The sequence below is a fragment of the Acyrthosiphon pisum genome, chromosome A1 (genome assembly GCF_005508785.2).
Source record: "Acyrthosiphon pisum isolate AL4f chromosome A1, pea_aphid_22Mar2018_4r6ur, whole genome shotgun sequence".
Classification (NCBI taxonomy): domain Eukaryota; kingdom Metazoa; phylum Arthropoda; class Insecta; order Hemiptera; family Aphididae; genus Acyrthosiphon; species Acyrthosiphon pisum.
In genome coordinates, this window is record NC_042494.1 from 91718502 (window position 1) to 91735073 (window position 16572).

Consider the following 16572-nt stretch of genomic DNA (forward strand, 5'->3'; position numbering starts at 1 on the left):
TCGTACGTAGGTACAACATGTTAACAGTATAAATAATATAAAATGTATTATTATAATAATGTAAGTTTAGGTAGGTTACAGGCTAATGGCCCAAGTTGTCTGGTTCACTTGAGGATCGATAAAAACGTTAAAAAATAAATGCAATGCATTTAAATATAAAAAAATATTTATTAATTATTATGTATGCTCAATTAATTAACGATAACCACGTGCTTCGTACTTTCGTCATTGAAATGCACAATCTAAATGCACACGCAGAAGGTTTGTATAACGGTAAGTTATAATGATACTTATTCTATCGTAAGTTCGTTTAATTAAATACCGCATAATACTTGAAGTATACGATTTTTTTTTCCCAGGAGTTTGAACGTAATATTGTTAAAAGATCTAAACGTTTCACTTTATATGGGTGATTCGTTATAATTGATTTTACAATATATTTGAAAAATGTGTGTAGAAATTCAATGGCTTCAGATTTGTTTCTTTAAGCGTTACATCAGACGCTATAATGGAATTATACTTTTATATTTTAAATGTATTATAGTATAAATTAATTTAAAATCATGAAACGAAAATGATTTTTTTCAAATGAAATACCTTAAACACAATTATATACCTCTTTCTAAACATTAGACGTGACAAGACAATGAGTAATAAAAATTGTTGCCGAGTGTATTTTATTTTGTTATTAATATTGTCACATCGCATTATACTAAATAACAGCTATAAAAAAAACTTGAAATCAAGTGAAATACCTATTTTATATTAAAATACTTACGACCAATTATTATTGTACTGAAAACCCGAATGTTAAGTCCACTACTATTTTTAATAGTGTTATAAAAATTAAAATATATTATTATTATGTAATTTAGTAAAGATATTGAACTGTGAGCGTAGAATTTTCAATAAAATTACCCTAACTTATAATGGCCACTTTTCAACGCATCTTGAAACATTGAGAATTAATATCTAATATTATTTTGCTTCAGCTCCATACATTGCGTGTAACATCTAACTATATACTTTTTAGTTTAAATCTCCATTAATTTATTTCGAATTACGTTAACAATATAATTGTATTTATTCAATTCATGTAATTAGAAAATATGTCAAATTCCTAGAGCTTTAAAATTATTGAATAAAAATATCTTATATCGTGCCTTTAACAACAATCAAACATATTTTTGAGCTTTTAATATTATATTGTAATAAATATTACTATTTGACTTTAATTATATTTAATTAAATAACTTAAAATGATAACCGGTCTTCAAATTATAAAACCACACATCTCGAACATACTGTGTATACCTATATGGATATATATAATATTTCATTACTTAATTTATTTAATATTAACTTAGCACCATAACCTTTTGGTTACAAATTGAACTTAAGTTCAATAACTGCAATAGGAACAAATATTGGTTGTTTAAGAGCATTTTTTTTTTGTATTATTAAACTTCAGTAATGTGGAGAATAAATCCTCACAACTATATAAAATAATAAAAATTAAATAATATTATGCAGTAAATACTTTTGCATGTAAATAAAATAAATTAAAAAGATAAGTACCTACTTGATATTATAAATTGTATAAAATATCCTATTTGTAAGTAATAAAATATAAAAGATAGTGTACGAGGGCAAAGCTTTTATTTGGCTTCAAATATTGACTTAATTTGTCTTTATAATTGTTGGACCAACGAAAGTATTGCACCTGCTGAAATTTAATGGAATTACGCCAATGTGCAATGACTACAATGCAATAAATTGTATTCCGTATAATGCGGCATCATAATTTCTTATAATGCTATAAAATATAATAAGGAGGTTGTGATGCTTCATAGAAAAAAATACATTTCATATTATTCAATAAAATACTAATCTAACAATCGACAAACCTACCACATAAGTCAACAATACAACAAATTGATAAAATAGTATTTGCTTAAAAATATATAAATATAATTACACAAAGCTAATTCTAAAAATAAGAATTATATAAATATTGAACATGGACATCAAGAACATGACGTCAAACAAAAGGAAGTTAAAATAAAAAGTTCAAACCCTCTAATTTGGTATTATTGCGTTTCGAAAATAACTGAATAAAAGGATGTATAATTTTAGTGTGCTTTATGTCGGAATCCGAAAGTGGCCGTTATTTTGTCCCTCTTAGTCTGGTTTTTCCTTTTTTACTCAACTTTTAAGTGTTATCGTGGAACAAAAGAAATGAAACTTGCTCGTAGTAACGTCAGACTTTGTGATGACATTTTCGAAGTTGAAAAGTTCTGTGCTTTTAAAGTAGTACTTATCATCCGAGTTTAAAAACAGTACACAGTTACAATATATTTGCATACAATACATAACCACGCATATAAATATATAATATAATAATATGACCATAGAAATATCATTCAATTGTAATCGGCACGCTAACATTTCTTTTTTTGAATTGAATTGTTGATAGTTTTATTTATTAGATAATATGCAAACGAAATTAAATAACGATCATTATAATCCAACTCTTATTATTAAATTTAACTAATTAGATCATTTATTGAAACTTTATATTATAGGGACCGACATCGAGATACTTGAACTTTTCTAATAAACTTTACCATTATGGTTAAACCGGACTGTCTCACCGTATTTAAAACCCGTTTATTAATTTTTAAATCTTAAACAACGCTCGTTATAGTTTTCGGAAAACTACGCCTATACGGTAGGTTTTTTAATTAAAATGCATGAATAACAAAACTACTTCACCACTTTTGATTATTTTTGAAAACATTGTTTTGATTTAATTAAACAAAACAAAAGTGTTATGACTTAAGCAAGTGTTCCGTTTTTCGCATTATATTGTAGAGTTTTCAAACGCCAAAATACAGTTTGAAAACAAAATAGTTTTATATTTCCACAAAAAAACTATCAAACAAAATATTATACAATTTTATTAGCTTTCAATAGGGACATGCCAAAGCTACGTTATTACATTATTACAATATCAAAAATTGTAAAATAATTTTTTAAATAATTTTTTATATTTTATTTCATACAGTCAAAGTATAATTTGTAATTTATGTAAAATCCCTAATTTTACTGAGCATAATAAATAAATTAATAACTAAATAAAATTGTATTTTACTATTTACGATTAACATATAGTATTGGTATAAGATATATTATACCTCGTCACACATATTATAATGATATAATATTATGGTTTATTAATTATTATGTACATGAATTATTCAACTAAACGAAAGCAAAAACGAATAAGTTACACATTTTGATTTAATAAAAGGAAATAAAAAAAACATATAATAATATTTCATTGCAATAGGCTGATATTATTTATCAAATTATATAAAAACACTATTATTCAACTAAGAAGATAATAGCAAATAGTCCCCTTTGGAACAGTGCCATTATTTTGTTTATACACATGGTATGCTATTAAGTTAAGTTATTACTATAATATTTTATTATTCTGAATATATTTTACTAATACCAAGTAAATAGGTACAATTTAAAAGCAGTGATCATAATTCAACTGTAGTTTAAAATTTAAAATTGTTATGAGCTATAAATTATTGTGTACACTTAAAGATTTTATATTTTACAATTAAATAAACTGCACATTGTTCTATATAAGTAGTTTATATTATAATACAGAAAACCCATATTGAAATTTGTTTATTTAATTTTCTGTTAACTTAAAAAATATATTAAAAAAGTATTTTATGTATATTATTATTATTTTTATTTGTGTCAAGTGTTTACTACGATACACATTTTTATTACTTTTTATAAATATATTGTAACTGATGGATTAAAGTAAAGTCTAGTGCAGAGTAAACAAATGCCATGCTCGTAGAAAGTAGCAAAACAAAATAAAAATCCCTTTTATATATAAAATAAATAAGCGAAATAAATATCTTTTGAAGCACGATTTTCTATAGAAAAAAAAAGTGACATAAGTCGTAGGGTTTAACGAATTATACAACGTTAGATAAAAGCATTAAACGGGTCAAAATACAGCGAACTTGCATAAAAGAAAGGGCGCTAAATGAAAAAGTTGTAGAACAGGTGTTCTCTAGAAGAACTAAACAAATACAAAACTTTTTCATTATAGTACAGCGAATTAATTATGACGTATAAACGGGAAAGTGCTCAAGTACGTAGACTGCGTAGAGTCCATACGTCTTGTTTAGAATCATTAGGACACAACAATACTGTCTCGCGGAAATATTACACCCTGCAGGTAGTACTTATATTTTTTTCATCATATTTACAAAATGTTTATGCGAAAAACAAATTTCACGTGTAGTCGCGTAAGAATTTATATATTTTTCATTTTTTTGTAGATTTTAATAATATCATATAATACAATTCTGAAATACGAGTTGGGACTCTGGTTCGCGCAGTGTTACAAGTATAAGTAGAAAAGGTACACAAAATATCACACTCGAATGCGTCGGACCGCCGCGAGTGTGTATGATAAAATATTTTACGGTGAAAACACTTGAGCGATTCGAGTGGGGAGCATAAAATACGCGCGCAGGGCTTTAAAACCCCACTAGTTGCGCTAATGTTATTTCTAGGACCCGAACGTGTTAAATGAACTATTAATTTGAATACGTCGGCGACCAACTATACGCGTGTGTAGAGCTGTATACTGCAGCAACGTGACAGTATTTATTTTATTACCCGCGACGTCACGGTGCAGTCGTATACACTTTCTGTTTTCATAATAATATATTATAATATTATAGCCGTAGCAGTGGCCACCGTTGATTAAAAAACTACCCGAGATACGATTTCAAGCTCTGCAATTTTTTTTTTTCTGCTGTGCGCGCGTGCTATATATGTATATTTTCAAACGCAGATTCGGAAAATCCGTTACCGACGGGTTTAGCGTATAACCCTCCTCTGCCGGTGAATAAGAATAATATCACGTCTGTCTGTTTATATAGTAGCTGCTTCTGCTGTGTGTGTGTGTACATTACCGCGACGACTAGGGGTCGAAATTATTCCCAGGCGACAGGGTGCGGCGGGCGCAAAACACGGAACGCAACAACCCCTCGCGGAGGAATCTTCTCCGCGGTGCCTTTGCGATATATATTATGCCAGCCAGATCGGTAAGCGGAAAGGATCACGCGACCCACTACGACGGTATAATAATAATTATTATTATTATTATAATTATTACGATCTAATACGTCCGCCGTACGTATAATATATACAGGATGATCATTTTATCGCGATTTCGGCGATACCGCATGATATGTATAATATATTATAGTCATACGGAGCTTTAATATCGTGTCGATTTCATTTAAACACTAAAATAAACGTAAAAAAGATAGTACTTATATTATAATAATACGTCTCAAACGCCGTTTAGGATTAAAGTTAAATAATAATAACAGCTTCAAATCCCTCGTACTTTCTATAAGAAGATAAACGAATCACGTCGTATACACGAAATACCGCACTACCCCCCCCCCCTTGCACTCTTACCACCTCGCCGATGGTATATATAATATTATAATACAGTGATAATAATATACCACGCATGTATATATACGCGTATATACCTACGTCGTGACAATGTCAGTGGCGGTATCAGTGGCGGCGGCGGAGACATATTTATGTGTATAGCACTACACATAGTATTATATAGAGGTTACCTACATAATATTATATACGAATACGTTTATATATCTATGCGACGAGGACGGTCGGAGACGTCGTCGTGCAGGCGCGCTGTGGCAGAGTGGTATCTCGCTCTATCTATATATATAATATGTGCCTGTGTGTCGACGAGGGAATTAAAACGTTTCCGATGACGAGGGTCGTGTGGGGGGGTTGGTCGCGCGGCGGCAGGGGTGAGCACACGCGCCACTGGTCATTTATCACCCAGAGCAGGATATAAGTATGTATATATATAATATGGCATATATAGGAAAGGCCTTCACGCGGATGTCACCCGGGATACCCGTGCCGCACACAAATAACGTATTTATGTGCGCCCGCCGCCGAAACGATTTCCACTCAGACTCCGACCTCCACTCGAGTTTTGCTCGTTTTTTGTTTTGTTTTTTTATTTTTGTTTTTCTTTTTTTTATGGTTTCGAATCCACGTCGTTTTTCCCTCCACGCCGGCCCATTGTCGGCGTGGAGACCTATATAACCTCTTTTGCACCGACATAATTCACACGACGTCCACCCGCGCGGCCTCCACACCGAGACACACGAGCGCGTCACGAAATGATGTATACAATATACATATTATTATATTATTATATATGTATACCACACCTGCAATATACCTAGATATAGACTATAACTCGTTCAATAATAATAATATATATATTCTATAGTATATCCCACAGGGGGGAAAGGATATGCGGGTAGAAACGCTGCAGAAAAAACCCTAAAAAATTCATAATGCGCCTCGGCCAGCTCCGTGACGCATCAAACGAAATATTACAAGTGCGGATAGCACGCCGTCACCGTCACTCTCATCGACATTGGACCATTTAGAAAGAATCAACGTGTTACCACGCTTGGTAACCACGTGACATCCATCGGACCAGCCGTGCAACTACACTATACGACTTCTATGGAATAGATTCACGTAATAATATAACTAATCCAGTAGTGAATGTACCTACGTATGTGTATACCACACAGCTTAAATCAATTTTAAACGCGTCGAGAACACATCCAAGAGTAATATTATTGTATTATCCACGTAATTCCAAGAGACTATATTATTCTATGATCGTGGTTCAGAGTCATACTCAGTGCACGTCGCGACACACCCAATAAAGTGTAGTCCCGCAACGATTGTTCGTTGATAGAAAATGATATAGATATTATACTGGTAGATTACGTCACAATAAAATCTTTGCTTTTTAAAAAAAGACTTAGGTAAGTGTTTCAAATATATAATAATCTATTCATTAAGACGATTTTCCAGAAATGTTCAAGTATAACGAAGTTATAATGTTAAGTTACCTGTGTTAGCGGTTCCTTGTATTTATATCCGACGTGATAATACATAACATTTTTTATTCTGTTTCGATCATAAAGCAATCTAAAACAGACGAAATCATTACATACTTATAACGCGCCTCCCAAAACCATTGACGTAATACAAATTTAATGTATACGTGATACATAATATTTATAGTCTACAGATGACGCCTTCGACGCGGTGATCAGAAAGACAGCGAGTGAGGGTGATGGAGAACGATAAAGAGAGAAATATCGATACCACATATTATAATATAGCCCGAAAACCAAAAATACAACTACAATATATTATAATAATACATTATATGGGTAAGTACTGTGGTATAATTTTATATAGTTGTTTTTGGCCGGGGTCATCCAACGAACGCGATTAATCGTCGCGCGTATTATTAATGGTGTCCTGGGTTGTCGGTGACTTTATGCCCGTCATCACCTTAGAAAAAATTTGGTGTTCTAGCTTTCTCTCACACCCCTCAATCGTTTGGGCACGGGAGCGGCGACCACTTTTTCTGATCCCTTATGGTTTCGAACATATATCCTATGTAGCACGGCAGTGTATATTATATAGCCACTAACTCATATGGTGACCGTAGACTCGACGGCTCCCGAGAGTGTCTCAAACGTTGAAACGATATAATATATAGCTAGGTACCTGTTATGATGTAACGCACCACTGGCAGAATACGAAAATATAATATAATATATCATACCGGACACCGTGCAAGACAAGTTCACGCCACTGCAGTGCCAAACATTGTATATATTATATAATATACCTAGACTTATGCGTTATGCGTATGCTGTGAGTGACCAGGGGATTTTTAAAAACAGGAAATTCGATTTAGTAAAATTACACCCACCCGGTCGGGAATTAAAATAATAGTAAGTTATTATCGAATCGTAATCTTTTACATTACGTTCCATTGCTGTAGTATTGTATAGTATAATAATATAGTTTATCGTGTAAGTCTTTTTCAGTAGGTAGGTATATGCCCAACGCAAAAACGAATACCTCCACCAATATCGCACCTTCCCTACTGCTGCACATGTACAGAGATTAATATCGTAATAACTGCTTCTGAGATTTTTGGGGACGTTATACTCGAGGTGGACGAAGATGGTGGGGGGGAGGGGGGGGGTTGTGTGCTCTTCGTCGACAACAGCACTCGCATACCTCAGTGCGATGTACTCGCGGATTCTACCACGCGGATGGAGTGAGTGAACTTTCAACTTTGTTCGGAGACATCAAACTGACGAGCGAAAAGAGAAGTGTGCATGTTATTGCAATATTGTCGAAAGTAAACCCACTGATTATACTACTGACTAGTTATTAGTTATAACTACTTATAACGGTCTTTCGGAACTCGAGTCTGTAATAATCATATTATATTATATCCATGTATTAATAAAAATCAATGTTTTCTGGTGTGTGTTTTTGTGTGTGAAAGAGATCCACAGGCCACAGCCAAGCCTATCGCATTCGTGGTTCAGAGATTTGGTACACAGGTATATAATCATTAATCAGATGCAACCCGCTAAGATATGCACCATTGCATCCTGCAGGGACCAATATTTTTAATTTTAAAGAGGGGGGCTCACACGGGGATTTGTTAGCTCACGAAAAATGAATATCAAAATAATACGATTGTGTTGAATATATGTGTGGTTTACGCATTTAACGGAATGTTTAAGGAGTAAATCCACTGGCATTATTATTAAGATTTATCGCAGGCAACGCCGTACTGCTGCAGTATCCGCTTAATAAGTATACCTACTAGCTATAACTATATATGGCTATGTATAATTTAATATTTATGATATCCACTATATACACATTCGAAGGCGCACAAAAATGATGGCCCTGGTGCAAATTCCCTGCAGTTTTCGACCGATTTTCATCAAAATATTATGTTCGTCAGTAAGAAAAATCAAATAATTATTAGTTATATTACGATTGGACATTATAATATTATATAGTACAATATATTGACCTGTAATTTATAATATTGGTCAAGTCACTCAAAACAACCCAATTTTATAATAACCGTGTTAAAAATCTGCACCGTTTACATCCGACAGAGTTTAAGAAGGGATAAGTCAAGGGACATTTAATAATACGTTTGTCAAGCATAACGCCGCGCAGGATCAGCTAACTATTTTTTTTTAAATATATTATTGTACCTACAATCTACATAGTATAATATAATATTATTATTATTATCATTGTTATTATTACTATTATTATTATTAATTATTATATTCCTGGAACTTATTTTATTACTAAAATAATATTATTACTAAACAAAAAATTTTGTTGAATTCGAGGCAATTTTGAGCCACGATATTATACTTACCGGCTACTTGCGAGGGCGCATTTGTTGTCTCCGTCTTAAACACATACGACATGCCAAAAAAAAAACATTATCTATAATCATATCATATAAAATGGCTTAAGGCCTTAAGCGCCGGCGATTTTTCAATATTTTAATTTTCAAGCGACATAATATGGGTATGTGAAATATTACAAATTAAAAATGTTCATTTCTCACTATCTACTGTTTTGCGGTATTAGATTTCAATAAAATTGAGTTGCACCATAGATATTAACGACATGGATTAGAAATAACGTATGTCGTATTCATTGTGACTTGTCGGTTTTGCGGTCCATCATGGATGAGAGATCGAGGCCGTTTGCTTACTTTTTTATACGTATGATTATATTATTATTCTATGGTTGCACACACGGCTGCGTCGTGTGTCGTGTCGTGTCGATCAAATCGTATTGTGATTGGATATTACTTTTTTGCTATCATGTAATAACCAAGTTGCAACCGAGTATACCAAGAATTGAATACTGCTCAGCTTTTAAACCATATTGGTTACCAGTCGTAATCATATAATAACCAAGCCCTCGCACGACACAACACTCGACGTAAATGTCGAAATGTCACGTAAACTGTGAATGCGCCTTTAAAAGATATAGGTACCTTAAGGTATATCTTAAACCGTGGTTGCTCACTTGCACGTCGGGCCCGGTAACCCTTTTACTCATAGACCGGCCCATCCTATACCACGGACTAAGATAGACTATCTTAGTCCGTGTCCTATACTAAATACATTGATAGTCGCATGCCAACATTGCGCAGTGATGCAGCCCATTTATGGATCAGTGCTACCATAAAATCTTGAATTCGGTGTATTAAAAAATAACTCAACTGGATAACAGTATTATAAAAACGTGCGAAAACACTCAAAAACACTACGAGATAATATTATATTATAACATTATATAACGATTATTTTTTTACCGTATCAGAGTAACTCAGTAACCGAAAAGCGCCACCTATCATGACACGGCGGAAACGTGAAGAGGGCCGGTCTATGAGTAAAAGGTCTATGCCCGGTCACCACATTACAGTGCTGCTAATCAGGCCAGGATCCAGCGGTCAGCCACACTGGCATAATGTTGGTAGTTCTCTCCGGTAATTCCGGGTTCCCTGTCTTGCGATTTTGTTGTTGTCGTAATGTCGTTGTAATGTTGTACTCATGTACAAAACTTTAAACCGTCCGTACGCTGTACACGTCTGTGCCAACTGCTAAGCCGTTTAACCGTTCATGGACACGAACACGAGTTCACACTTCACTGTTCTTCAATCTTCAGTGGTTCACACGAGTACACGACACGAACACGAAGTCACGGAGTCTCTCCAGACGTGACAGACGTTAGTATGCACAATTATTTTATATTATATTATTAATTATTATTTTTACACATAATAAATTAATTGTTTTTTCTATCGCGTAGTTATTTATTAATATAATGACAATAATAATATACTATTACAATATATATTTTCGGAAGAAAATCAAAGCTTATAGTTTATGTGCGCACCGCATGTCCATATGCAGATTTTTTTTTATCAAAATCTATTTAAGGAAATACATTTTGTTTATACTATATAGGTATAGGTAATATTTACGACAAATTACTTTATTTTTTACTATTAACTTTAGAATGAGCTCTTTAATCTACAGCCACTTCAGTGGAACAACTAGTGATGGGCAACGATATAATTTTGTGTATTGATATCATTCCGATTTTAGTGATATTTTATCGCAGTTGAAGCTGACTAGTAAGACTGGTAAAAGTGGCTGCAGCACCACAAGGAACAGTCCATTACCGCTGTCCCGGTCCTGGTCTAGAGAAATCCTGTAAGGATATATTTGCATATTTAAAAAAATACAAGTTTTTGATATTGATAAATCTAATCAAACACATTATTTTCAGGTGGTCTGTGAAACTGCAGCATCAACACCAAATTATGTAAGGATAATGGATATATGTCTTTGATATTGATAAATCTCATTGCACACGTTATTTTCGGGAGGTCGTTGGAACCACAAACGCCAAATGCTGTAAAGATATATTTGTAAACAAAAACATTCAAGTTTTTGGTATTGATAAATCTAATTAAGCAAATTATTATCAGGAGGTATAGTAGAACCACTACCGTCACCGGCCAACAGTAAGTTTTCAACAGGACATAACTGGCATTTATTGTCTCCGTCTTACAAGTGCGTAACATAGCAAATTTATGCTCTGCAGATCATGTTTAGCTTCATTAGTTTAAAAATTAAAATGAATCGACCTCTTGTAAAACTTTATCGTAAGAACATTATCTGTGTTTGTATGTTTTTTTTTTTTTTTTTGTACAGTAATTCAGTTTTTAAGCGAGTTATGAGAATTTTTAATTTATGCTATACTAGCTGCCACACCTTCCTCCAAAAGAAATTATTTTTTTTCTAATTTAATTTAATTAAATATTGTAGTTATTGTTATTACTAATTTTTAAAATTTATATATTCTACATTTTGAATTCAACCACTGGAGTGGTAAATTTTATTCTTTTTATTATAGAATAGAGATAAGGTAAAAAAAAATGTAACTATAAATTATTTGTTCAATGAATAATATATATTTCAAATGGAAAAATGCAAATGCAAACAAATAAATAAATAATTAATAATAATAAAAATAATAAATAAACAAATAAACCGGTTTCCTTCCTCTCCAAAATCAAGTTAGATTCTTATATATATATATATATATATATGTGCAAAACTTGTTAATAAAATAGAACTATCATAAAAAAATAACAGATGATGTTCATACTATCAAGTTTCATAATAAGTGAATTCATTCTAATTTTTAAACTAACGAGGCTAAACGTGATCTGCTGAGCGTAAATTTGGTATGCTATGCACTTGTAAGATGGAGTCAACTAATGCCAGTGTTATGTTCTCTTAACAGGAACTATTTTTTCTCTACAAAACATTTCTGAGATATGTTTTTATTTGTTTTGTTTTTTTTAGCTAATCAATAAAAATTTTGTTTTTATTAATTGATCTTAAACATCGGTAACTGGTGAATAGCAATTTTGTGGGGAGAGGTTGGAAGTTTGGAACACATGTATATGTGGGGCGAAGCACACATTATAGTGACTGCAGCCAACCACCGTGTCACACAAGCCCCCGAAAGAGAGGTTTATTTATTAACAAAAACATGTTTTTTATTTTATTTCTTTTTCTTTTGAACTGAATATTTTTATATTTAATATTGTATTATTTTGTATGTTGTATATTATACCTATTACATGCGTGTACAGTTCGAATGATTTTTAAATTTTTATTGATTAATATATTCATACAATTACAGCTCAACAAATAGAAATTACGCGTCTGGACGTCTGGGGTGTAAAGAAGAACAATAGGATACTATGGTAAGTAGTAAAACTGTTTGACAAGTTACCAATGACTTTACCAACAGGTTCAGGGATATCTAGACATTGTAGAACGGTATGAGTCAACTTATCCTATGGATAAATTTAACTAAGAGTTATCTATAGGTGGTAGAACCGGCCCTAAGTCATTTAAATAGAAAATTGTGTGAAAATAAAATCATACTTTTTATTTACCAATAATATTATTATATGAAATAATGTAATATTAAAACATAAAATCAGGTAAGTCGCATATAAATGCTAAAAGGTTGCTGATAAACTAAATGAAAATATAATATACCTAAGGGATTGAAAGGTATATGTGGAGATTTACATGTAACAAATAGGTTAGGTTGGTTATGCATATTAGGTAACTGCACAAGAATGTTAAATGCTACATGTTTAGTGACTGTTTTGATCTGTTTTACCGAAAATTTGTTAAGTTTAATTTGGTACATTTCAATAAAGGTTCAAGTAAGTACCTAGTATTTTTTTTATAAATTTAATTAATTAATTTAAAAAAAATATATATATTATTAATTCTGATTCCACCATCGTTCAGGGGCGGCTCCAGAGACTTGGTTAGGGAGGGGCCAAGTTATAATTTCACAAAATCTTATAACAAAAAGAAACAACAATTTTTACAACACAAATTCAAGTCGTCTATTTTTAGTCCATTTACCTAGCAGGTACATCGTCATAACTCTATGGCCCATATAGTCCATATGACAATATTATAATAATTTAATATGCATTTTTTGTTAACAATATACATTTTTTATAAATACGGGCTTGGGGGGGTGCGGCCTCTAGGCCCCCCAACGTTTCATATTTCTAGATCCGCTCCTGTTGCTAATACACATACATTATACACGGGGTATAATCCATCATGTTTTTACCGTTTGTATTGTGATAAGTAGGGCTCGGAAGTTGTAGAAGCTAAAAAATGTAAAATATGCACGAAAAAATTGCAAAATATATATTAAAAATGTTAAATATGCGTATAAAATCAATGAAATATGCACTTTTTTAGTTAAAATTGGGGAAATATGCATTTTCAATTTTTTTAACTCTCAATTGTATGCCTACCTACTTCAAATTTCTATTTCTATCTAATTAGCTAGGTCTGCTATAAATTGAGATCATATCAGAACAATAAGTATTTCGGCATACTAGCATGATAGACTAAATGCGTGTCACAATATCACTGTTATTAACTCCGTAATTGACTATGGCGATGACAATAAATACCTTCGTTGATAATTTTAAGTTTTATATTCAATATTAGTTGAAATATAAAGGTCAAGAAAGAAAAAAATCAATTTTTTTAGAAAAATATAAAATGCATATAAAATTAATGAAATATGCAAAATATGCATTTTCAATTTTTCACCTCGCAATTGTATACTTCAAATTTCTAGCTAGGTCTGCTATAAATTGTGATCATACAGAATAATATACAACTTCCTACAACTTCCAAACCCTAGTGATGAGTATATTATATTATTATTAATGTGCCTAATACGGCAGAAAACACTATAATATGGTTCACACCACACGTTGCAGCGTAGTTGTGTTGTAGCTATATATACATAATACCTATACACAATACACCACTGGCGGTCGGTTCGGGGAGTATGTGCAAATCGAGTTAAAACACACACCAAATAATATTATAATATACGTCTAAAACGTAAATATTTACCCTCGACGTCGAGGACTATCCTAAAACGTTTTGAAAATTACATTTAATTGTGTGTGTTTTACGCGCGCGCCGCTCACACATGTGTCTGCGCAGTTGTGTGTATAATAATTCATAGGCGTGCGCAGACCTTGCTGGCAGGGGGGGCAGAATGTAATAATGTACCTATAGGTATATTATATAATATATAGGTAAGTAAATATTATTTTGGTTAGTTCAATTAATGTAAGTGATGGAAGTATTTTCATTTTATGTATCATTAAAACTACAAATAACTACAAATTTAATATAGTAATTGAAACTCCAAAGTTTTTTTATATTATATTAATATACATGAACAAAGAAAATTATTACATTCATACAGTGGTGGATCCAGGGGGATGGCAAAGGGGGCATTTGCCCCCCCCCCCCCAATAACCGTAGTTTTCCTTTGTTTTACACTGTGTTTAGCCAATTTTGGAACTTTCATATACTTTTGAGCCCCCCATGCCCCTCCCAAAATTAAGCCCTGGATCCGCCACTGCATTCATATATATTTTTATGCCCGATGTGTTGGTGAAATCTGAATTTACTAATTCTACTTACTTTTTATTTACAATTACAAAAAAAGTAAGTAAGATAGGTAAATTATTATTTGCACCAACACGTTGAACATATAAATATTAACATTTAAAAAAAAATGTAAATCCTTAGTATTGCATTTACATGATTTTTCCAAAAATAGTACCACTATTATATCATGCATTAATGTATCAATAATATTCTATTCTTTGGTAATATTGAAATTTATACATTATTGTAGGCATGTAACCTATTATTTAAACTGTTTTATAAATTATACTTTATAGGTATTTAATAGTATTAGGTATATAATAAACAATTTGATTTGTAGGTTACAGTATAAATAGAAAATTAATTTCAATATAAAACACCACATTAAAAAAAAAGATAGGTATATTCTGATTTAATCAACACGTCGAGCATAAAAATACTAAAATACTAAAAATTCCGAAAATTGCTTCGGAAGTAAAGAGCTATAATATTTGTTCGTATACTGCATACTAATTATTATAATTATTAATTACTAATTATTTAAAGAACCGACCTTCTTAGCGCTTCCGGTGAACGTTTTTCGCATTAAATGCCGTCAAATTACTACTCACTTTCATGTCTCATCGCATCTCAATCTACATCATGCTATAATAAGATTATAAGCACTCGTTATCACCGCGGTATCGCTTGTGGTTCGCTTAAAGTTGGACAACATAAAATCATCGTGCACTGTACATCGAGCACTCAATGTTTACATAATATTCATTATATAAAACTGTATTATAATATTTTTTTAAAAACTTTGTTATTTTGTAAGAAAACTTGAGCCCGCAGGAGGGGCAGCTGCCCACCCTGCCCCTCCCGTGCGCACGCCTATTAATAATATATTATATTATGCATAACGCGATTCATTTTAATCGATACGGATAATTTACCATAAACGTTCTAATATCTCATGTATATCGAACAAAACCGATTAAAAAATAATAACCGCGCCGTTAAACGTCCGACCGCGGTTTTCGCGATAAATCAGTCGATCCGATTATTATATTATCGTTTTTTTTTTATTTTTTATTACATTGTTAGTAATATTATCTATAATAATAACGATAAGTGTTAATAAAAAAAAAAAGGTAAAAATATATTGTACCCTAATACCGCGATTGTTCGATGAACATAAGTCATAACTGTGCCCAGCCGACGCTCGACGCCGTGCACAAAAAAAATCCTACTGCATCTCATCAATAAATATCTATCATTATTAACATAGTTATTATTTACACCTACACAACTTGACAACTTATTATTTATTATTATAATAATAATAATATTTATTTCCAACAATTTATATACAGCGTACCTAGCTTCTAAAGCTATGAATATTTAGCTATTTTTATGTATTATTTATATCACATTTTTCTTGAGCGAAAATAACAGACGACGCCGGCTATATTATATAGATGGCTCACGTACCTATATAACATAA

At 31.9% G+C, this 16572-nt stretch overlaps 1 protein-coding gene and 1 long non-coding RNA gene across 7 annotated transcripts in view; one reads left to right on the forward strand and one right to left on the reverse strand.

Annotated features, from left to right (window-relative positions):
* LOC100159515 overlaps positions 1-16572 on the reverse strand; it is a 383802-nt gene that overhangs the window by 345348 nt on the left and 21882 nt on the right. The gene's annotated exons all lie outside the window — the stretch shown is intronic.
* Positions 9284-14181, forward strand: LOC107882577. Its single transcript, XR_001678806.2, has 4 exons — positions 9284-10774; positions 11157-11264; positions 11341-11578; positions 12426-14181. It is a non-coding gene; the product is annotated as an uncharacterized LOC107882577 (long non-coding RNA).